Source organism: Choloepus didactylus, chromosome 15 (assembly GCF_015220235.1).
Source record: "Choloepus didactylus isolate mChoDid1 chromosome 15, mChoDid1.pri, whole genome shotgun sequence".
In the NCBI taxonomy this organism is placed as follows: Eukaryota; Metazoa; Chordata; class Mammalia; order Pilosa; family Megalonychidae; genus Choloepus; species Choloepus didactylus.
In genome coordinates this window covers 62,723,432-62,748,100 of record NC_051321.1, presented here as the reverse complement: position 1 = coordinate 62,748,100, position 24,669 = coordinate 62,723,432, and the positions used below count along the sequence as shown (strand labels likewise).

Sequence of the window (24,669 nt, the reverse complement as noted above, 5' to 3'; positions counted from 1 at the left end):
CTTATCTCAGTGTTTGTGTCCCTCTTTGTTTAGTTTACATGATGCTAATTTACAAAGGAAAAACTAAACGAAACAGAAAGAAATAAAAACTATATAAATGCTAAATATACTGTCAGTATTATTGTTAGAAAGTTATAATATCACTTAGAAGTACCCTTTTCATACAGTATCATGTTGATTCTCATAATTAGAGCCCAGCCACTGGAGATTTTTAAAACTTTTCTCCTCTGACTTTTTGGGTGATACCAGAATCTTGTGTCAGCAATGCCGTCAAGATGGCATAAATACACCTCTGTGGGATTTGCTGATGAGTGAAGGGGATGAAGGTATCAAGAATATTAAAATGGAGAAACTCTTCCTAGAAAGTCTGGTATGCAACATTATGAGTAAAGGAAATACAAGGGGAGATTCTTTTCAGTTAAATGGGGTTTAGTGGAATGTTAAATTTTAAACTGAGACACATTTTATTTGAACAAGACTTTTTTTGACCCTTACCCTTTGCAGATATTACTAGAGTCTAATCGTTCTGTTCTTTTGCTTTGTTTTGATAGAATTTTTAAATGTTCACTTCTCAATTTCTGTCCTTTAGAAATCATTTGAGACTAACTAAAAAGAGAGGCATAGAATTTAGGAGTAATAGAATGCAGCACAGTGAAAACATTAATTAAATACTTTTATCAAAGTATATGTTAATATGAAAAGCCTTTTAGGAACACAGGGAATAATACATGGGGATTATTATAATGACTTGTTGAGCCAACCTTTCGTTTTTATTTTCTCCTCCATGAAGCAGATGCCATAGTCTTTTTTTTTTTTTTTCTGATGGATGCTCAAACCTGTTTTTCAGTAATAATGGGAGGAAAAGGGTCACAAAACAGGACAGGGACAACTTTGAAGGAAACAGATCTCAGATGGGTACAATTAACAGAGATGTCCTTCTGTCCTTGAATGAAGCACATATCACTCTTAAGAAGTTCATGTCTGACTTCACCACCTTCCTGCTTTCTCTGTTCTGGCTCCCCTCTGTCCATCTTAAGCCATGGTTCTGGCCCAGTTTCAGGAAGAGAATAATCTGGATTGTAGCCTTCTGGAGATATGGTTGATGTAAGAAGTTCATACATCAACAGCAGGCCTCACCCCGGGAACGGCCCCCTGAGATCTCACGGCCTGTGGCTGAGCAGGGTCAGTGGAGGGTGAGACAGGGTCTAGGAACCAACAAAGCAGCCAGCTGGCTGGGATACTTGAACTACATGTGGGCCGTACACCTTTTCTGAGCCATTCCCAACATTCCTGACTCAGCACAACCTCTTGGTGATCTGTGGACTATAGCATCACAACAGCAAAAAGCCCTGATGTATTTAAAGACCAGGATGGCCAATGAACCTGGAAATAACCCAGGACAAGCATTCTCACTAGCCCAAAGAAAGCACTCAAAGTCAAAAGAGCTGGGAAAACTTGGGCAGAGAAGGCCCTCTCCAGACAAGGTGGACGGCTGGGCAGCACAGCCATATAGAGACAAAATGAGAAAAAACAAGCGCTCTACTTAAGTTTGCAAAGGCACCACTTTTTCATTGAGAACAGGGGTAGGAGTAGGAAAAATGACAACTGGTCTTTGTCCCCAGCAGCCCTAGAGAAATCAGGTAACTTCTGTTCCAGAGAAAACCGAGCTGGTGTTGCTATTCTTTGGGACAGCACAGTCCGTCTGCGCTTCCTCACCTCACTCATTCAGGGCCAAGTTTGTGGACTTGAGCAGCTCTGTCTCCTGGCAGAAGCTCTGCTCCACTGTGTCACACTCAGCTTGCTTCACTGTGTCACACTCAGCTTGGAACGCCTGATCCTTTTTTCACCAAACCATTTCTTTTCAGTCTAGTCTTCGAAATTTTCTAGCAGAATCAGTGTGCAAATCTCCTCCAAGATCTTCATTAACTGCTTGGTTATTGCTTTTACGCTCCTATCAAGTTTACTGAGAGCTTCAGTTTGCAAATCCTTGGCCAGAAAACCTTGCTGGATTCCAGTAAGTTCTTTATTCACCCCTTCCAGTTGGTCACCTATCTTCTCCACAGAGTTCTCCACATCTTTCAGCTTCTTTAATTCCACCTCTGCCTCCGGACTGTTCTTTTTCTCCCAATTAGCATGACCCGCAACCATTTTGTATTCCAAGTCCTGACATTTTCTTCAGAGATTTTTTCCTTAAATACGAATTTCTGAAAATGCAGTGGAACTTCTGTGGTCTCTTAAACAAGCTGGGCCAGGTCTTGGACAATCGGTTCATTGCAACCCTGCTGCCGGGTAACATGAATGTTGTGCTTGTCATTTCTGTGGGTGACTGTCACGCTGAGCCCACCCGCTGCATTATCATCGCTCTGGGCTATCTCCTAGCTCCGGATGGAGCAGGGATGGACTTTCTTCTTTACCCGCGGCTTGCAAGCGCCGGTTGCGGTGCTCCTGCTGGCTCGGCCATGCCTGCTGGCCCCCTCTGGTTGGGAGGACGCTAAGAGGGGAGCTGGCCGAGCTCGGCCGGAGCTCCTGTTCGGCGTGGCTCCCTGCCCCACCCAAGGGCGAGGCGCAAGGGGCTCCGCCGCTCCCCGTGGCCTCACGGTTTCCTGGCGCCTCCACGGTCCGCCAGGACCACGCTTGTTGACTGCCCAGGTGTCATGGTCCTTTGTCTAAAGCATATATAAAGCAGAGTTATGTAGAAATTCAGTGGAGGAACTGAAAATCAGAAGATAGTTTACGTAACTTTTATTAAAGCAAGATTTTATTCTGTTGGTTTTTAATGATAAAATTTCAAAAATCCAGAATAGAAGGCTCGTACGGGAGATATAGAATAGAAAAACGAATAATAAATAGAGGCACTCATGTTTTGTTTTTCAGTTTGTGTGTGTATGCATGTGTGTGTTTGTGTGCTTCTAACACTGGGCAATGTATATAGAATCTTTTCTCCTTTTTTGCAGCTGATTTACTGATCTACCACATAGACCCAATTTTAAATAATGATTCTTATGAAACAGATGGTTCCCATTCATAATGTTTAGGTAGCAAAATGCCTGTTATTAGTGTGGCTCTACATATTTGATTGCTGAAAATCCTCCTCTAAATCTGAGCCTCTGATAATGTACTCCCTTTTATATAATATGACTTTGGAAATCACCATTTCTGCTTCATGCAAATCGAGTACTGCTGCTTAGGACATATGAATTATTCCTTTGCTACAAGTAGACAAACTGCAGATGTGAAAAAGAAAGTAGATGATGTGCAAAACACATTCAATTATGTAAACATTTTTCTGAACATGCATCTTCCATCAGTATTCAGGGATAAGTAGTATTTGAAACGAAGTGATGTAATTTCAGTGAAATCTGCAATTGCTGATTTGAACCATGTGTGGTTGGTGTTGTTTTCCAGGAGAAAGGACAGTTGGGTTGTTTTCATCACCTCCACTGTTTTGCCAGTCTCCCCTGTGACCCACAGTATGCATTTACAGTTGGACTTGCTGAAATAACAGCTGGAGCTTGTGCAGCAAGGCTTTTCTCTGCCAAGTTAACTGGGTTGTATGGGGATTAAATCGACAACCTTGTCCTCATTAACCTGGTGCTCTAACCAAGTGCGCTCACTTCGGTTCACTGTATCCAACAGTGACTGTATGTGCAGTTTGCAATGGCACACAAATAAAAACGGGTGTGTAATATGGTGAACATTGATAGCATTTCATTTTAAAATGAGACGCATTCTTGCAGAAACCAGTATCAGCATCTACATTAATTACCATTAGCCAAAGCATTCAAGTAAATATAAAGCTGTCACTGCTGGATTTAGTATTTAAAAACATAAAAGATGTCACTGTTAATGTTAGGAATAATCATATGTCCATGGTTAGAAATGGTGACCTGTGAACGATCAGCAGCTTCTTTCCTCAAGCCTGGATGTATGATAAAGTGGACTTTTTGGGTGCTGTCTGCAGAGGATCTAGCCTTCTGCTGTCGGTAACACTGATCTTTTAAGTCACTGAACTTGACCTACTTTCATTTATTCATATCTGTTTTTATCTACTTCAGGCTAGTCATAGATTAGTTTCATCATTTAAATCTCTGTTTAATTAGCTCCCAGATCTACCCCTCATTTATGAAAGCATATATTCTGCTTCTTAATTAAGCCATCGTTTACATGACCCAGCGGTTTAGTATTGACCTAATAAATTGCCTGGGAAATAGTTTAATGATTGCTTCTTATTTTGATTTGTCAGTGAAAGTGCAGGCAATAAGTAGATTTTCTGAAGTATGCACTGGTAAAGTCCATCTATATAGAGGGTGGTGTCATTTTGTTGAAGGACTCGTACACCAAAGTATGGTAATTTACATACTACTTATCTGTCTGGGAAACTCTTTCAAGGACCTTGGGAAAAGTGTTATTCATTTTTTTTTAACTTGCCGTATAGTATCAGTTTCTCATACAGTTAGAGGAGGTATATACCTTTGGTTCTCATGCAACCAAATAAGGCCAATCAAAAGCAATCCCACTCTATTCCATTTGTAAGAAGAAATGTTTCTGAATAGTTACCATAAACTCTGTATTGGTTTAAATATCATGAAACGAGTTACATTTAGAGTGCTTGGAGGCTTTTCTGATTATATAAAAACTTCTGTTTTTTCTGAAGGAGGACTTCATTGAAGAACCACAACAGTCAATTAGCAATTCAGCTTTTATGTAAATTATCTTGTTTATTGAGTTATTTTTCAAATGTAAAAATGTCCAAAAGATCCTGTAGTCCATCTTCTCATTTTACAGATGAGGAACTGAGACTTACAAAAAGAAGCAGTTTGATAATACATTTACAGAGCAGTCAGCTCTCCCTGGGCTTTTATTCAAGCAACATTTCATCACTAACACATTTGTGTTGATATTTTTAAAGTAGAATTTTCTATACCATTTATAGGCATACTTAAGTTAATTTGTCTAGCACTTGTGTTTCTCTAATAAGATAGCAATATACATCACCTCTATCATTTTCATTACTGAAAATGGAGAAACCAGGTGATTAAGGCAAAATTCTACTGATATCAATGTCGGTCAACATCTTCCTTTCTTATATTGGCTCCCTGTTTACCATTCACAGGTATGTATGCCCACAGACATGTACTAAGCTCAAAAGCTTTCCATATTTGCAAAAACTATTTTTAAATGAAAACTTGTGACTGATTCCTCTGCTGCAGTATAAGAAAATATAGTCATAAAAAGCTACTGGAGATATTTTTAATGTTTGTTTGGGCATTGTTTTGCTGGATTAAAATTTTAAGCAAACATGGAAAATAAGCTGTTGGTGAAAGACTTTCTGAAAACATTTACTGAGCACATAGTTCATGGTAAGCCCTAGTACTATTCTGAGTACTAGAGATAGTTGAAAAACATTGATCCAGCTCCTGAGATGTTCAAATTATAGCAAGAAAGCAAACTTATTATTCAAAATGAAAAGTATAGCTGGACATGAATTAATATCAGTGTTCTAAAACAAGTGCTTTGAGAAAACAGTTAGTGTAAGTCATTAGTTTGGGACAATCCATGCATTTTTTAGAGAAGAGTTGGAAATTAAACATCAGATGCCTAAGGATGAATTGCAGTTCACTAGGTAAACAAGTGGGGAAGGAGACTATAAGTTTAGGAAACAGCACAAGCTAAGTGATGAAGATAAAAAATACAAGGCATATAAGGGTAAAGGAGTCTGTATAGTTAGCATAAAGGGTGTGTGGTACAGAGTAGTTGGGTATGACTGAGTATGGCAGCATATGTGGAGCTCAAATGGTAAACAGCCTTGTGTGCCTTGCTAAGAAGCTTGCTTGTTTTTGTGTTGTGTTGTTTTTAAAACACCAGGTCATGTGCCTGTCTCTGAGTGCCATGCTGTTGGTAAAGCATGTGTATGTTTCACAAGCAGTCTGTTTCTCTCTTCCTCTCTAAAGTTGTTTTTGGCATGCACTCTTTAATGCATCTCAAGTCATAAAGCAATAAATGCTTCTCTTTTTAAATGTTAAAATCAAAGAATCTGAAGGGAATTATGAGTGGAGCTGTTTTTCATCAAAGCAAAAGAGAGGTCATCCTCAACCTTGTGCTTTGCACATAGGCTGAGGGTAATTGCATACATTACTCATTTTTGAAATATGGCTCTTATTCAAAACAACCAGAGATTTTGTTGTTTGCTGTTTTTTCTAAGGATAGTATAACAATGAGGAAAACCTGGAAGATGAAGCTTGAACATGTCACCGAGTAGGCCAAGAAAATTCAGGGGAAAATATTAACTCCTTACCCTTATGAAAGGCATCATTTAGCAGAAAACACCTCAAGATCCTGTATACAGAATTTCCAGATTATATTGAGAAAAAAATACATTACTTGAAGTATTCAGTCAGCCTAGTGAAAACAGATTTTTAGTTTAGCTTAGTTTTATTTTTATTTTTCTCTTATGAAATATTACTCAATTGTGAACACTAATATTGTGGTTTGTCAAATATGGGATTTGCAGAATTTCAAAGCTCTATGAATATTTGTTGGTGGCTTTCACTAAATTGGAACTCTTGTGTTGTACTGAGTCTCTTATTTAGAGTCTCATTTAGAGTCTCTTATAGAATCCAATTAGCATCTTATAAATAATGCAGAGATGAATGAATCAGTGAATAAGAATTCTACCAAAGTTCACTGCTTGTTTTAAATCTATAGCTATTTACAAATACCCCAAGTTAGTTTTAATATTAACTTTTTGCAAAGCATTATTATGAGTACTTAAAGCAATAAGTCACATTTTAATTTACAGAGAATAATGTCAAATACAAATTGCTTGTAGATAATTATTACAATTTCCTCCAATTTGGCAGCCCCCTATAAGAAATGAATCCACATGTCTTCCTCAGTAACACTGATTTCCCATGATTTACCAAGAGATCAGTCTCTTAAATTTTTTCAGTAGGTTTGATGTAATCAGCTAAATTATTGACGGTGTTTGAACATCCATGACCTTTCAAGTTGTGTTTTGGAGTATACAAAAAGTTGCGTGCACCAGAATTTCTATCCTTAAGGACTGTCCATGACAGATGAGAGATCACATCCTTCAAAAATATTTTAGAAAATGAAAATTACTTCAGATGTGCAGGGAAGGGAGACACTTATGAACTCTTGGTGGTCAGGCCAAGAAGGAGTCAGTGATCAACCTTGAGTAAAATTCACACCATCAGCAAGTATTTCTGCTTAGGGACCACACCCCTGAGAGTATGTGAAAGACCAAATCACATCATCTCTGAGGTTAGCAAGTATTCTTGGAGCATAAGAGAGTTTCCTGACCATAGTGGAAGAGAAATTAATGCTGCTTAAATGTTTTGCACCATTTTTTTCCTCTGGAGCTTGATCAGTGTTGGTTGTTGTGCTGGTTGGGAGCTGTTATGTACCCTGGAAAAGGTCATGTTCTTTTAATCCATTCTTCTGGGTGCAGACCTATTGTAGGTGGGAATTTTCAATTAGGTTGTGTCAACTGAGATGTGATGCAGCTCATTCAAGTGGGTCTTAATCCTTTACTGGAGTCTTTTATGAGAGGATAAAAAGCAGAAACATTTGGAGAGAGTTTAGAGAGAGAGAGAGAAATGCCCTGGAGATGCTAAGAAAGGACCCACAGAAGTGCAGAGAGAAAAACCTCCGGAATCAGAAGCTGAAAGCAATGAAACCTGGAGTAAAGGACCAGCAGATGCTGGCCATGTGCCTTCCCAGGTGACAATGGTGTCCCAGATGCCAGCAGCCTGTCTTCAGAGAAGGTATCCTCCTATTGATGCCTTAATTTGGATGTTTCCATGGCCTAGGAATTGTAAATTGTAACTTAATAAATCCCTCTTGTAAAAACCAATCTATTTCTGGTAGATTGCATTTCGGCAGCTTTAGCAAACCGAAATAGTTGTAGAGTGTCAAGATGGAGGTATCATAAGCATGTTGGCATTCCAGGCTTCCCAAGTCTAGTTTTTACCTCCTCTCCTATTTCTTATTCAACAGTCCTCTCTGGAAAGGCTCTGTTCCAGTAAAATCAGATGCATTTTCTCAGGACAAATAAATAACTGGTAAGTACCAGTTCCTCTCACTTCTCCATTTGGTCAAGTCCTCCACTTCCTTCCAGTTCAAGTTCCACTCTCCTGCAGTTTTGCACTTAGCATCCTGGGATAGATGCTTGCAGACTATGCCTTTCTTCTAAATATAAATTGGCCTTATAAGCATTAAAATGACAGTAGAATATGTTTGTTTTGGCATCATTTTCCACTTTTACTGATGGAATTGATATATAGAAAATCAAGTTCAACTATTTTACTGCTGAATATTTTGTGATGGAGGAAAGGGTATGTGGAGTAAATGTCTTCTCTGTTATAGAATTCTGGATTCCTGAAAATTTGGTAGGATTGAAAAACTCAATATATCTCCACTAAAATTTCTTTGAGGAAAATATGGTGGTCTCAAATCTGTAGTGAACATATTGTTGCATTAATTACACTGATGATAAAGGACTAATCTGTGAAAAATATTTCCATTTTTTGTGAGACATATAACAAAATAATCAACATTCCTTTCTTGCTCACCTTTTAGATGTGTATACTAAGCAATGTGTAATATATTTATTCTGCTTATTTCTTTTCTTTAAAAGTCCATACTCTGTTGATTTTTATGTTACTCCTTTTATGTCTTTTTCACCTCATCTTTTTTTCTGTAATCTTGTGTTCTTTTTAACATAATTTAATATAATATTCAGTTATCTCACTGGCAGATTTTTTTTTTTTTAATGTTTAAACATTGGGATTTTAAAAAATCTTAACTATAGGCATATCTCCAATATACAAGTATAAGTAAAGAAAAATTGAACTAAGGGATACTGCAATGGGGTCCCCAAATTTGATATCCTTTTTGTTCCAATTCTCTGCTTCTGCTTTCCATATCCTTGGTTTCTGAGACACCTCAGTGGAAGACAGTTGGAAACTATTGACCCAACTAAAGATTCTACTTAATTAACCACAGTGCTTTGCCTCCCAATTGTCTCTTTTGTATAAGAACTACTCATGGGGCTGGTTGAATAGTTTTTATAAAATTACGGATATTTAAATTCCTACATATAAAATTATGTGTAGGTGTAACTGAATGTAGATGAAAGAAAACTCATCTTAATTTGTTTGAGAAGTAATCACAAAATGGAATGGTTGGTCCTATGGTAATTGTTAATTATAACACAATTTCTCTGCAATAAAACTCTCAGCTAAATAGGTAATATATGAGATTTTCATGAGTTAGTGTAGCAGTTGGGTTAAAATGTAAAATGTTTCATGTCTGTCTTGGTTATGCATTTATTAATACCATATGGTTGATAATCTGTGTAACTGCCTCCCTAACTGCGTTTAGATAGCTGAAAATGAAAGCATGTTTGCTTTGTAATTAATATAGAAGATATGTGTTTCCCAATATAAACATAAATATGATTGATTATTTGTCACTACATAATTTTTTTTCCTTTAAGCCAAAGATATAATCTGTTTAATTCTGAGGAATTATTTGTTGAAAGAGAAAAAGACATAAAATTATGGGATTGAAGTTCCTGCAAGATCGTCTTATTCAGCCCTCTCATTTTCATGGGGAAGATAATTACTCTTTTTAAAAAATTCAATATTCCTTCTAGAGTAAATTGTTTGAGAAATGGTTGATATGTCTCTGAAGGCCATTGCAATTCATGGCATTAGATTTAATGTGACATTTCAAGCAGAACAAAAGTGTTAGTTATATAATAAGTAAAGCATATGAAATAAAATTGCTCTCTGTGAATTGTGAGTGCTCATAAAGAATGACTTTGGTAAAAGAGATACCATAATTGTGCTCCTTAAGCAATCTGAATGTTCATTTGGGGGGTGACAGATAAGTTTCTTTCAAAATAATATTGAACATGTGTTAGAAAAAATCCTAAGGCCTTGTACATTGTTCACCTGGATAATATCCATACATACGTATGATGGTTTGTGTGCAACCATCAAAAACAAGCTAATGAAATAGTGCAGTTATTTATTGAATACATGAATTAAAACATTTCTACTGGTTCATAAGAGGCTATTTTATTTACTGAACTCTTCTGCACTTATTTGTCAATATAATAACAGAGTGTATGTATACATATTTGAATTAACATCATCTCCCAAGACAGAGTTAGATAAGAACTTGGGCCTCATAGCCGTGTGTGTTTGTGTATGTATGTGTGTGTGTTTCTTTTGTACTTTGTGTAAGTGTGGCAGATGTTGGATCCTGTCACACTTGTTTGAGGAGTTGAGTTGAAAAGGTCTCTATAGGACCAATCTTCCTCTCTGTGATCAAAGGGTTAAAATGATGCAAAAGATCATTATCCTCCCAAGCACTTTTACTTTCATATACCTCACTATAATAGTATCATTTCAGTAAAAAGATGCCCTGTATAGAATATAAGAACAAATCTTATGTATCTTTATGAGGAACTAAATTATTCTTCCAAGAATTAGTCCAAAACAACCCATAATGTACTCTAATTTCAATATTTATATATGTGTCATTTCTGGACTGCAGCTACAAACAAAACCCGTTTTCTTAGTTGTCAAACCAGAAGTTGGATTCATAGTATCTTTTTAAGAATTGTTCTGTTTGGAACCATGATTAAGGGGTATTTAGGATGCTCCAGAGTCTCTTATTTATGTGCCTGTTCACAGATAAGAGCTTCAGAGCATCTTCAGCTGCTGGAAGCTGTTAGTCCTAATTCACTGACTCATTGTCATGTTGTAAGTTGATGAAATTTCCACAGCTGTAGCACCGCCTGCAGTGATTTTGTTTACTTTTTGTTGCAGTTCAAATAGAAGTCCTTTGATATTTCAGTTGGTGATATAAATAAGTTACAGAATCTTTGGGGAGCTACAGTCATCTATAACATCTAAGAGCTCATGTTTTAACTCTTACTACTTAGAGTACTCACTACTGTCTATCTAAGAACAGGTACTTTAACCTCTCCATAGTCCACTGTGATTAGATTTAACTATAGAGTAATACAATATGGAAGCAAATCTTCTGTGTCTTCTTTATTCTCACTTAGATGTTTTCATAGTACCAATAAGATATAATACTGGAATAAAAACAGTGATTCAGAAAAGTGCAAGAAGCATAGTCTAAAATATCCTTGTTTGTACAATTTAATGTAATTGTAATGACCAATTAGCTCTGTTTTTGAGGACCATTCCATTCCACAGTCCAATCAAAGGTCAAAACATATACACGTTGCTAAGAAAGAATAGTCCAGGCATCTATATAGTTCAGATTGTATTTAAAACATTTTATTGCATTATAAACTCAAGGTCAGTACTATTAGTGACTGAAAGAGAAAAAAAGTGCTATGTTTGAGATATTAATTTTATTTACACATACTTTGTAAGTGAAGATGATTTCTGGAAAACATTAAAGTCTCTACCAATTCAGAAACTGAGGTACATATTTCTATCATACATTAATTTAAATTTTTATTGCTTTTTTCAACACCTTTTAGAAACCTACATGAAGATTTTAAAGAAAGTTCCTTATAATGGGTTATATAAAATATATAGTAATCAAGTATTTCCAGTTTTCTCCTAGATAAATCAGAAGTCTTTGGTTTATGATACATTCCTTGTCTACAAAAAGTATAATGGATACCATTTTTACCAAAGTCAGAAAGCAAATTTTTTTTTTTTAACAGTAACATTGCAATACGCTTTCTTTAATTGTAACAAAGGCAATACACCAAAGCTAAATGCCTATAAGAGTGGGACATAAAGGATGGGTATGGGATTCTTGGCATTAGTCTAATTTTTTTATTTTATTTTATTTTAATTTTTTATATTCATTTTATTGAGATAAATTCACATACCATGCAGTCATACAAAACAAATTGTACATTCGATTGTTCATAGTACCATTACATAGTTGTACATTCATCATCAAAATCAATCCCTGACACCTTCATTACCACACACACAAATATAACAAGAATAATAATTAAAGTGAAAAAGAGCAATTAAAGTAAAAAAGAACACTGGGTGCTTTTGTCTGTTTGTTTGTTTGTTTCCTTCCCCCATTTTTCTACTCATCCATCCATAAACTAGACAAAGGGATGTGTGATCCTTATGGCTTTCCCAATCCCACTGTCACCCCTCATAAGCTACATTTTTATACAATCCTCTTTAAGATTCATGGGTTCTGGATTATAGTTTGATAGTTTCAAGTATCTACCACCAGCTACCCCAATTCATTAGAACCTAAAAAGGGTTGCCTATATTGTGCGTAAGAGTGCCCACCAAATTGACCTCTTGGCTCCTTTTGGAATCTCTCTGCCACTGAAGCTTATTTCATTTCCTTTCATTTCCCCCTTTTGGTCAAGAAGATGTTCTCCATCCCACGATGTCGGGTCTACATTCCTCCCCGGGAATCATATTCCACGTTGCCAGGGAGATTCACTCCCCTAGGTGTCTGATCCCACATAGAGGGGAGGGCAGTGATTTCACCAGAAAGCAAATTTTAATACAATTTTATTGAGATATATTCACACACCATATAATCCCTCCAAACTATATAATTAATGGTTCACAGTATCATCATATAGTTGTGTATTCATTGCCACAATCAATTTTAGAACATTTTCATTATTCCAAAATACAGAAAAAACTAAAAATATAAAAGAACACCCAAAACATCCCATTAACCCTTACCCCTCTATTATTTATATATTTTTGCCTTTATTTTATTACATCTGCCCATACAGTGAATAAAGGGAATATAAGTCACAAGCTTTTCACAATCCCACAGTCACATGATAAATGCTATATAACTATACAGTCATCATTAAGAATCAAATCTACTGGATTTCAGTTCAATCGATTCATGGTTTACCTTGTAGGTACTCTAATATACTAGAAACTAGAAAGGAATATCTATAATGCATAAGAATAACCTCCAGAATGACCTCTTCATTCTATTTGAAATCTCTCAGCCACTGAAACTTTATTTTGTTTCATTGCTTTTCCCCCTTTTAATCAAGAAGGCGTTCTCAATCCCATGATGCCAGGACCAGGCTCAACTCTGGTAGTGAGTTTATTTGCAGAGTTGGCTGGGAGAGAGTGGCCACATCTCAGGAACAAAATAAGTTCCCTGGGAGTGACTCTTAGGCATGACTATAAGTAAGTGTAGCTTCTCCTTTGCAGGAATAAGTTGCAGAAGGGGAAGCCCCAAGATCGGGGCCTTGACTTCTTAAATTGGGAGTCTCTACTGCTTGCAAGAATATCAGGAATTCCCCAGGTGGGAAGTTTGATATTTCTACATTTTTCCCTAGTCCCTCAAGGGGACTTTGTAAATACTTTATTTTCTGCCCAAAATACTCTGTGATGTATTGAGTAGTTACATTAATGCATACAGAATGACAAGATCTCATTCTCTATTCTAAGTTTCATGTAATTATGTTGTTTAATTAAACTGACCATACAGGTTAAATTAGATAGTATGCTATAGAAAATATAAATTTATACCAAATAAATCTCCTAAATAGTAGTTGAAACTCAGGAATAGATGTGACTGCTGTAAAACTTTACAATCTAGGAATCTTTACAATAAGTCTTATTGAACATTCTGTACTCCTGCATCATTGATTGTCCAATCTCTGCCCACATTCCATCCCCTAATAACCTGTGCTCTAGAATTCATTGCTCAGCATTTGCTCATTATAGTTTTTTAGTTTATATTAATGAGGCTTTACAATATTTGTCTTTTTTATTTCTGGCTTATTTCACTCAACATACTGTCCTCAAGTTTCATTCACCTAGTTGTGTGCCTCAAAACTTCATTCCTCCTTGCAGGCACTGGATATTCCATTGTATGTATACATCACAGCTCACCCTCTGTTAACCTGTCAGTGTACCCTTAGGCCACCTCCATCCATTGTAAATCGTGAATACTGCCGCCATAAAGACCAGTATGCAAATGCCTATTCGTGTCCCTGCTTTCAGTTCTTCCAAGTATATATCAAATAACAGGGTTGCAGGATCACATGGCAACCCTATACTTAGCCTCCTGTGGAACCACCACACTGCCCTCCAGAGGGGCTGCACTGCAGAAAGCAAATTTTAATTTAAGAATTTCTCATAACATTGAAAGGTCTTCTATAAAAGAATCCCAATGGAATTAGACTTGTTTTTGAGACAATTGTTGTAGAATCTAAATGGGGTTGCTTCTATTTTGGAGTAAGTCTTTAGAACAACTCAAAATTACTGTGCGTAGAATAAAACATTAAATCCAGCTGCTTAATTTAAATACTTAGAGACTATCCTCTGGGATTGATAGATCATTTGTGTTTTTTGCCAGTTGTCTTTATCATTAAATAATAAACCACAAGTGTTCCCTTGTGCATGCCATTCTCCTCTATGTCATCCTAATATTATCATGAAATAGACATACTACAGAAAACAAGGAAGGAATCTTATCCGAAGACTAACTCTCTCTCCTGTTGCTTTTAGGTTAGGGTGTATGTCCGTACATAGTACAGCCACAACAGTGACAACTCACAAGGCTTTCCCTTCCAGGCTGCTTTCTGAACTCTTCAGGTAGCATGTTTCTGAATTCTGCATATAATGCATGGGCATAACTGGGTGTCCATTTTATGTCATATTTACATCAATACTCATTTCACAACTTCATAGGCTATTATCTTTAGAATGTGTTTGTTATGCACTTTTATGTTCTACTGTAGCTCTAGTACTCTCTGAATCACCATGATTCTAGAAGGAGACATATCTCTAATCCCTTTTACTTAAATTGGAAAACAAATACTATAAATGGTTGTTTGTACCTCAGATTCACCATATTTTGTGTATCTTACATATACAGTTTTACCTGCTAAATATTTAATAATGTCCTCACTTGCTAAATTGCTATATGTATCATAATATAAATATATATATGTATTGATACATGGATTATATAATATATATTACATAACATTACCTATATACAAATTATTTATTATGTACTGTATATTAGGTATTATATATTATATATGGCGAATGGACAGAGTGGATTTCTCCATAAAAGAGATTTTATCCTAGCATTTACCACATAACTATTCATCTCAGTCAGGGGTTGGCAAATGTTTTCCATAAAAGTCCAGATATTAAATATTTCTGGCTTTGTGGGTCATATGGTCTCAGTCACAACTACTTTACTGTTCTGTTGTCATGTGAAAGCAGTCATAGGAAATACATAAACGAATGGATGTGGCTTTGTTCCACTAAAATTTTATTTGCAAAAATCAGGTGGTGAGCTGAACTTGGCTTGCCAGCCATAGTTTGCCAACTTCTGATGTAGGTCATGTGGAAAAGTTTCTTGAAGATTTTCAAACGCTTGTGAACTTTGTCCATTGTTATTATGGCTGCATTTATGCCGCAGTCAACAATGTCTAAAAAGATCATTGGTCTATTATATACTGGTATTATTTTCCTTTGCATGTATAAAATCAAGGCATTCCAGGACAGGAATGTATAAAAATAATTTAGCATTATTCTGTACTTCAATGAAGCACATTTTATTAAACCAGAAAGTCATAAAGCCTGATCTAGACCTGCGCTGTCCCATACAGTAGCCCCTAGTTAAGTTAAACTTTTTAAATTTGTGTATATTTGCTTAAAATTAAATAAAATAAAAATTCAATTTCTTAGTTGCACAAGCCACAATTCAAGTGCTCAGTAGCCACAAGTGCCTAATGGCTACCATATTGGTTAGGATAGAGAACATTTCTATCATTGCAGAAAAAGTGCTATTGGATAGTGCTAATTCTAGACCAAAATACATATTTCAGCCATTATAGGCATTTGCCAAAAGGCAAACATTCTCACGTACTAACAGTAAAGTGTGCTAGAAGGAAATAAACTCTAAACTTTAAGAATCTATGATTATTAAATTTCAGAAGTCTAAAGATTTCCATTTAATATAATTACCACAGAAAATTTCTAGAGATTTGAGTCATGCCCATGTATATATTCAAAAGGAAATTCTGTCTCAGGGATTAAGATGTGAACCCCATCCATTGAAGCTGCCCAATCAAATTGCTGAAGGCCACCAAATTGCATTTTGTTGGCTTCAGCTACTCAGAATTTATTGCATAATGTTAAGAAAATTTAATTTAAAAAGTTGAGTTTGCATTTGCCCAAAAGGGTTTCTATAGGTCTTTTCTCTGTATAGATACTAGTCACCTGTCTTCTGACCACTCATTCTCAGCACAGGAAAACTTTCAATTGTATTTTTAAAATAATTTTATTTTTATTGTATAATAAAGGGTTTAAATAATCTTAAATTAAGACTCAACTTGGCTTATAGAAGACCTTTTTTTACACTTCACAAGTTCTCATTACCAAAACATTGTAGCAATTTTGGAAGAATATTGAGATTCTAAAGGAAAGTACTGGACTAGATTTTAATTTTTTTTAATCTAGTCAAGGGAAACAGCTTTGAATCAATTATCCACAGTTTTCAATGTATAATCAAGGATTTTAACAATATTTAGATGTTGAATTGCCAAGCTATTAGCAACCAAGAGATTTGATTAGACATCCATATTAATAAACACCTGTCATAATAACATAACAGATGTTCTAGGAACACATCTAACCCAAAATGTAAATTTAAAAATCATTTGTCCATATTCCTCTACAATGTGATGCCTAAATTAAACTTCACAACCTTTGCCCTATTTGTTTTATTAAAATTCAATTGCTTAAATAATTTCTCTCAATAGAGAAGTATACTTTTTTTTAATTACTTAAAGGTTTTCTTTGAAATTAAAGCCAAATACACAAATATTTGGAATTGTCAGATAATTGCAGTATTATGAAATACTGGTCACACACATATATTACATAATTTTTCAGGATCAACTATTTAAACTTTTGTGATAGTTCAGATTTAGTACATGCAATTTTAATTGATATTTGTGAGATGTTGAATTATGTATCCCAATTTAAACATGTTTTTAATCTTAATCCACATTCCCTGTAGATGTGAACCCACTGTTAATTTGGATCCCTTGAAGATACTATTTTTGGTTCAGGCATGGCCCAACTAAATGAGGTTGGATTTTAATCTGGATTACCAGAGTCCTTATAAAGGGAAAGGAACCAGAGGCCAGAGTGGGGAGAAGGCCACAGGGAGCCAGCCAGAAGTGGGAAGTGGGAACCCAGAAAACAAAGGAGAGGAGATAACCATGTGACATGAGGCAGGGATGCAAGTCAAGGAAACCCTAAGGACTGCCGATAGCCAGCATCAGAAGGTTTCAGGCTTGGGGAGAAAGCACCACCTTGCTGATGCCTTGATTTGGGACTTCTCCTAGCCTCAAAATCATGAGCCAATGAATTCCCATTGTTTAAGCAAATCCTTTGAGTGGTATTTGTTATAGCAGCCTGGCAAACTAGGATAATACTGATTTGTATGCATTTAATGTATTTATAGTTCATAAAAAGTATATTTATTGAACACTGGTCCACTTAATGCAACAGTTTACATAGTGTACTAAACTATTTAAACTAACATACTCTCTTTCCTCTAGGCACATGTTTCATAAACATAATCTATATTCATAGCACATGTAAATAAACACTGACCATGTCAATACATTTAACAAATAAATAATGTGCATTATTAAAGATGCAAGTACATAGGTAAAAACCAGGAAAGGTATCTATCAATAGTTGAGCTGAGGGTTTTTTTATTGTACAATTATGCATAAATTTATCTCAACTCCAAACATGGTCAATTTCCTATGCACATTTATATGATATTCAGCCAAGTCATCAATTTATGTGCACCTATTAATTATCTTTGCCAGATTATATAACTATTTGTCTCAAGTAATTCCATTATCCTATGCAGATAGTAATGACAGTTATCTACCTCTACAGGAATTTGCAGTACACAAAGTACTGTCATATGCCCTATTCCATTTAACTCTGGAAGTTACTGCATGAGATGAGCAAGACTGAAACTACAATGCCGTTTAAAGATAATTAAACTGGTACTTAGAAGAGGTTAGGTAGTACTGTTTCTAAAAGGAGATTGTTCCTCTCCACCAAGGTTGCAGCAAATTGGCATAGATGTCCAGATTCTTGGTGTTGACAGCATAATTTACACAGAGGCAGAAACCAGTTGTGGAATGGAGTAGTTACAGCCATCCAAGGACAGTGATTAACAGAAACAACTGCGGGATAATTGTTATGGGTAGTATACAAGGTTGGACATATCTGGGAGTTGTCTGTAGGGAGACAATAATTTGTTTATAGAGTAAGCAAGCAGAAAAACATATATGTACAGATTATGGAAAATTAAGAGAAGTGAATTTTCCAAAATTGATTAGGACCCTAAAATTTATACCTAACTTCATTTATTTAACCAACTTATTTTATGCATAATCATGGGGAAATGCTAAAATCTTTAGTTCTGTATTTAATCTCAAATTTTATCTTAATATAAATTTAGTTTTAACTCAAGGTTCAAATACAAAAGGCAATCTCTCCCTCTCCCTCCTTCCCTCTTCTGCCACACTCCCTCCTTCTCTTTCCATAAAGTTACCAGAGTTTCACATTCTGTTTTAAACAGCATCAATTCTGGACCTTAGTACTTCCTGGAAACTTGGCCTTAAGCCTTTAAAGACAAGTTTAAAATCTCTCCTTCAATTAGCTTCTACCTGTCCCTATCTTATCAGAGAAGGTCTCAGTTTTGGGTTTTTTGTTTGTTTGTTTTTGGTTTTGGTTTTGGTTTTACCATTTTACGATTTCTCTTTGTAGTGGAGGTGAGTTTAGATAAGAACAGGGTGCCACATGTTATTCTCTAGACCTGCCTCAATCTTTACTGTGGTGGCAAGTGTTTTTCCACTTATTTCTTCTCTTCTCCCCTAGTTTGAGTCTAATAAAGCATCTTTATTAGTTGCCACTATGTAAAGCAAGTTTTTTTCTTTTCTGCTTGTTTATTGTTTAATTTTTTTAATCTCTTTTTTCTTCCTCCGTCTTCTAAAATGTATTTGTCAGAAAAGACAAAATTTTTAAATAGGGAAATGCAATGCCAGAGATCTGACTCTACTCATTCTCTTAACTGATGCCTTCTTAGTTGCTCCAGGGAGTAGAGAGGACCAATATGAAGAATTCAGCAAATTTGTGCTCAGTTTAAAGAAATAGCTAAGAATTAAAGCTGTCAATACAAAAAAAAAAAAAAGTACAGACCTGTCCCATGGAGTTATAGGCCCCTAATGTGAAAATATACAATCAGAAATTAGATAATTATTAGTCATGGAGGTTGTAGAAATGATTTTCAGAGTCAAGGAATCCAGATTAATTGACCATCAATTTCCCATTCAACTATTAGTTTCTATAATTTTATATTTCAAAGGTATTTGTGATTATCAAGTATTCCTATTCACTGTGATTAGTTATTTTTCATTCACTTGACTCATTTTACTTGGTTTTTATCCTTTAATATCATTATGTGTGGCCCACAGTACTTACTAAAAAAAAGAATTTAGCTCCTTTGGAAATAGCCTGTGATTCAGATTTTCTCATCTCAAATTGGACTTTAAAATTTAAATGTTAAATTCTTTTTGTTATCCACATTTGATTATTATTATTATATGCTTTCTCCTCCTGTCAACTCCAAACTCAATTCAGACTTTATTTTTGTCTTCCATTAATATTACCCGGCCATTTGCAGTCAAGTATTTTATCCTATTATGCAATTTTATTTTCATCTTAACATTACTATCTGAAACTATCTTATTATTTATTTGTTTGTTTCTTAACTTTATTGTCTTCCCTATTAGATTTCAAGCTTCATGTATGTAAATGCCTAGGAAAATCCTGATATGTGGTTAAAATATACAATAATTATATTCAGTGAATAAATTAATGAATAAATGGATGACCGAATGAACTTTTCTCCTTTTCATCCACAAAGCTTAAAATCTAATAGAAAAGACAGTCTTTGCTACCTGTCAATTATATGGTCTTTCCATTGGAATGTCATTTCCATCCAGTCATTCTCTGTTACAGAGAGCGAGGCCGTGCCTTATTCGTGTTTTTATCCATCATGTTGTTTAGCATAGTGCCTCACATAACAAAAATCATTAATAAGGTGTTAAATGTATGAGTTAATTAACTCCCTTCATGGATGTGAGACAGCTTTGTCTGAAGAGTCTTAGTAAACTAGAATTTTTTACTGTTAAAGACAAGACAAAGAGGTGCTGCATTTGCTTTTTGCCTCAAAGAAAGTAAATGAAACTGGCAGTCTGGTATAGTTGAAACAGTGTGGGGAGTCAGAAGTACCAGATTTGACTAACTCCTTGCTCTGCCAATTCCTGCCTGTGAACTTGCACAACAGACTAGCTTACATGAGCACCAGTACCTCCTCTGTAATTGGAGATGCCAATCTTTCTCATTCTTATACCATACCTTGTTATGCATATCAAAAATGAAATAATCTGAGAGAAGTGCTTTTTAATTTGTAAACTACTATACAATTGAAACCTACTATTATGGATAATCATTAAAATGCCTGTGAAAGTAAGGGTCAGCATTCTTTTCAATCTACAAGTAAAACTAACAAGTATCTCCTGTTGGGCAGGGGAATAAGAAAAAAAAAAAAATGAGGAAGAAAGGAGATAGAGAATAAAAGAGAAAGAAACACAGAGAAAGAGAAGGAAGAGAAGAGAAGTAAAATATACCAGATTGTATTGAAGGGGGAGAATGTGGCTGAGAGGGAAGCAGAGAGCAAGGACAAGAGAAAAAAGAATTGTATCTGATGGGGATTTAGGTGTGCCACCCATGATGACCACAGTGGACTGAGAACCCTAGATTGAGGCTCCCTACATTTCAAAGCAACAGACCAGGTGAGGTCAAAGATGGGGTAGGGATGTGTGTCATCAACCCAACACAGGATTAGCCAAGGCAAGAGGTCATCCCATGGAAATGGATGAGTCCAAACGCCAGAAACTGAGTGACACCTTATTCCTTATTAAAACAGAAAATGCTGCAAGAACATATGCTCATGATTACTAAGATCCTCTTCAGATAATGGATATGAAATTTTGTTTCCAAGAGCCAAACTTCAGCAAGAGGCCACCTTCTCATGGTGGGATATGGCCTTCAGAGTCCTCAGTATGAGCGGCAGGGCAGATGACTTGACTGCCCCTTACTTTTTGTCCAGTTTGGCCCAGCTGAAATCTCTGCAGTCCACCAAGCTTTGCCTGGTACATTGTCCCCACAGTTATTCATCATGTGCCTGGCTTAAGTTGGGCACATAACTGTTGAAGGGGAAATTAAATCATTAATCTCAGTTTGTGATCCTTAGGAGCCATCTAAATGTGTGGAAAACTGGCTGCTCTAAAGGATGCCCAAATTCAGCTCTCAGAAGACAGCAGAACCTACAGTTCCCAGCTTTCAAGTATTTGCTAAGTTTCTAGAAATATAGCTACATATAAAAATAAGCTGTTCTTTTGTTCTATAGACCTTTTTCTTTTCTTAAAAAAAAGTTGTAATAAAGTTTTCTCGTTTTCAATTTTAATTCACCTTTCCCCTTTAGTTCTTTGCTGCTCTGTAAAGCCCCTAAAAATAATTCGTTGTCTTTGCTATAGCATCTGTGCTCACAGGAATAAACTGCTTTTTAGTTGTTCTTTAACCTACATAATGCTTCTTCCTCCAATACCCAGCATCTAAAATGAAGAAGAATAAATAATGTCCTCATAGTCAATCATAGCTTCTCTTTGTAACTGATTTAGAAAGGGATAAGGAAGATATGTTGTAGATAATTATAACATGCTAAAGGTACATGCATATTAAAATATGTTAGAATAAAAAGTATCTCAAGCTAATAATCCATTGCCCAATTTCAATTCCTCAAAGATGATTATCTATTGTGAATTTCACTTTTATTTTGAACATGGAAGAGAAATAATACCCTTTTCTTATTTCTGTCTCTTCTCTTGCATGTCTTCTGGTAACCTTTTGTTTGATGATACCTAATAGCCAAAGGCAAGAACAAAAAATAAGTCATGTCCATGAGTTTATTTGCAACTCAGGCAAGAGAATTTTATTCATAGATCTATTTAAACACATGTTTTTGGAATAACTATGATATGCAAGCCCATGACTTGTGTCCCCCACTGGTCTTCCTGCCTCTCGGGAACCCAACCATGGACCCTGCTCCCAAGAATCTTAGAGTCTATTTCAAGAGCTCAGACATGAATATATATAACACAGAGATAAAAAGTGATGACAATCTTCAGAAGCACAGGTAATCTGGTAGGAATGTTCAGAAGAATCAAATATTTGTTTTCTGCTTTGAATAACAGGAAAGGCTTTCCGGAAAAGATGTTTGGGCTTTGCCTTTAAATACTGTGTTCCAAGGGGGGCACATAAGACAGTCTATTGGTGTATGGAAATAAAATGTTAAAAATTTTATTTATATTTGTTATCTAAAAACATAAGAATGGTGTTCTTATCAGTATTTAAAACATGGATTGACACGGGTACTCCCCTTTAGTGTATGTTCCCGACTAGAGAGTTCTACAGCTGAGAAGGGTTGATTATAATGCCTTTATTTGCTCAATAGATGTCAGCACACCACAATTAATATGTGCCTGTTTAACTGGATTTATGAATTATGTGATCTAATTTTAATTAAACTAACCATAATTAAATGGTATATGTTGCTTTAAAACTTTTGGAAGAGAAACCATGGATTGAGGATAATTAAAAGGAAGCCAGAACAAAGAGCAAGAAGATGGAAGAGTTGGCAACCCCTTATTCCTAGACACATTACAAAGTAAAATCAATAATGATCTAATTATGATCTAATTAGATCCAATTATGATCTAATTATGATCTAATCCAAACTGACAAGACTTGAGCCAATAAAATTAATTATCAAGAGGACTGCTTGAAATATGGATTTACATCCTCTAATACTCATATTAAATTTCTCCTTAAGAGAATATTTTGTGTTGAGATCGTTTTTAATGACATTATCATTAGCAAGATATTTAAGATTGCTTCTTTCATCTTTACTTGATCCTTTTAAAATTTGTATGTCTGTATATATTTTAATATGTATAATTTATTAACACAGTGTTACATATATAACATTAAGTATACATATATAGAGAATGAAGGTAAAGTTTGTGTCATCTCACTCTGCTGGCCAGCACAGGCTGAATAAAAGCCTCAGATCAACCTATTTGGCTAAAACTGTGAATGTTTTGCTGTTGTAAAGCACTGAAAGCACAACATGAAGCGGGAATGCCTTCAGATTGCCAGCTTCCGGCATAAGCATATTAACTTTGGAACTGATCCCATGGAGCAGTTGCAATCTTAATAATTTCAGCCTTCTTGAAAAATATCATATTTTCCCCCACCAGAAAAAAACAATTGTTCAGCACTAGCATTTAAGACACTGAATTGAATACTAAGCACCTCCTTCTTAAGGATTTGAATTTTTTTCAGGGAGACCATCCTAGCAGGTGACTGTTGTTTTTCTCATTTCCTATTATTTTCTTCCTAAATAATCCCACTTAATTGGAGTCCTAGTGTCTCACATTTCAAGGAACGTTTTCTAGAAAGTAGTTTGGGGAGGAGTTCTAGGCAGGAGAAAAAGGCTGCTCTCTCAGTCAGGTTCAGTGTGTCAACATGCCATCATTAAAGTTTTCAAAAGATTTTCATGAAATTTTGAGGCCTATTTTCAGAAAGAGAGAACTGGCAGACCTTGAATGAAAATACCCCCTGCAGAAAAGAGCGTAGGAGAGCTGTGTCCAATACATCCTGACATGGTGACCTGAGGCACACTGCTGTGGCAGCCCCAAAGCACTCTTCTAACAAAGAGAAGAAATGTGTGGAGACTATAAAAGAAAAAAAAAGAGAAAGAGAAAAGAAAGAAAGTCTAAGCTTGCTTTTCTTTATATTCCTTTCTTATTGTCATTCCGGTTTAATAAGACATAAATCATTAATGATACAATTCTAAGCTAGGTTATAGACTGTGCAGTATAGTTCATTTTGATACCAGTGTGTGATCTTCCCATCAGACTGACCAATCAGATACAAAAGTAATTCCAAATACCTGAGAATGGTGTGAGTCTATTTTAATCCTAAGGCAAGGGATTTTTAGAGCAACAGATCTATCTCATACAGATGTGAAGATAGATCATGCACCTTGTTTTACTATGATAGAGCTTTAATTTCTTCTAATTTAAGAAACATTAAGTATGCTGTTTCATATACTGTGGGATCAATAACTGGGTATTAGGCATGCCAGTGGGAGAAAGTGAAAAATGATGTGTTTGTCAAAACTAGAGCTAATTATGACATTCACATTTAAAAACTATACCCTTTTCTTAAAAAAAAAAAAAAAAGCTTTGGGGCACTGCACAATAAAATAATTCCATAAAACATTTAAATCAATGGAGAGCAGCAATAAGGGCACATTAACAGGAAAACTAGATGCATAAAACAGTATGTCTCAAGTCACACTGAATCTGAATAAGTGGATTTAAATGGTGTCTTTACAGGGTGTCCTAAAATTTAATAAACTGTAGCTCCACCCAACCAGGGGAGAGAG

General features: G+C 35.6%; 1 protein-coding gene and 1 pseudogene across 4 annotated transcripts in view; one reads left to right on the top strand and one right to left on the bottom strand.

Moving 5' to 3' along the window:
- The window catches only part of CTNNA3 (catenin alpha 3), a 1,946,492-nt gene that overhangs the window by 1,821,323 nt on the left and 100,500 nt on the right, over nt 1-24,669 (top strand). The window lies entirely within an intron of this gene.
- On the bottom strand, nt 1,718-21,316 carry LOC119510711 (annotated as a pseudogene).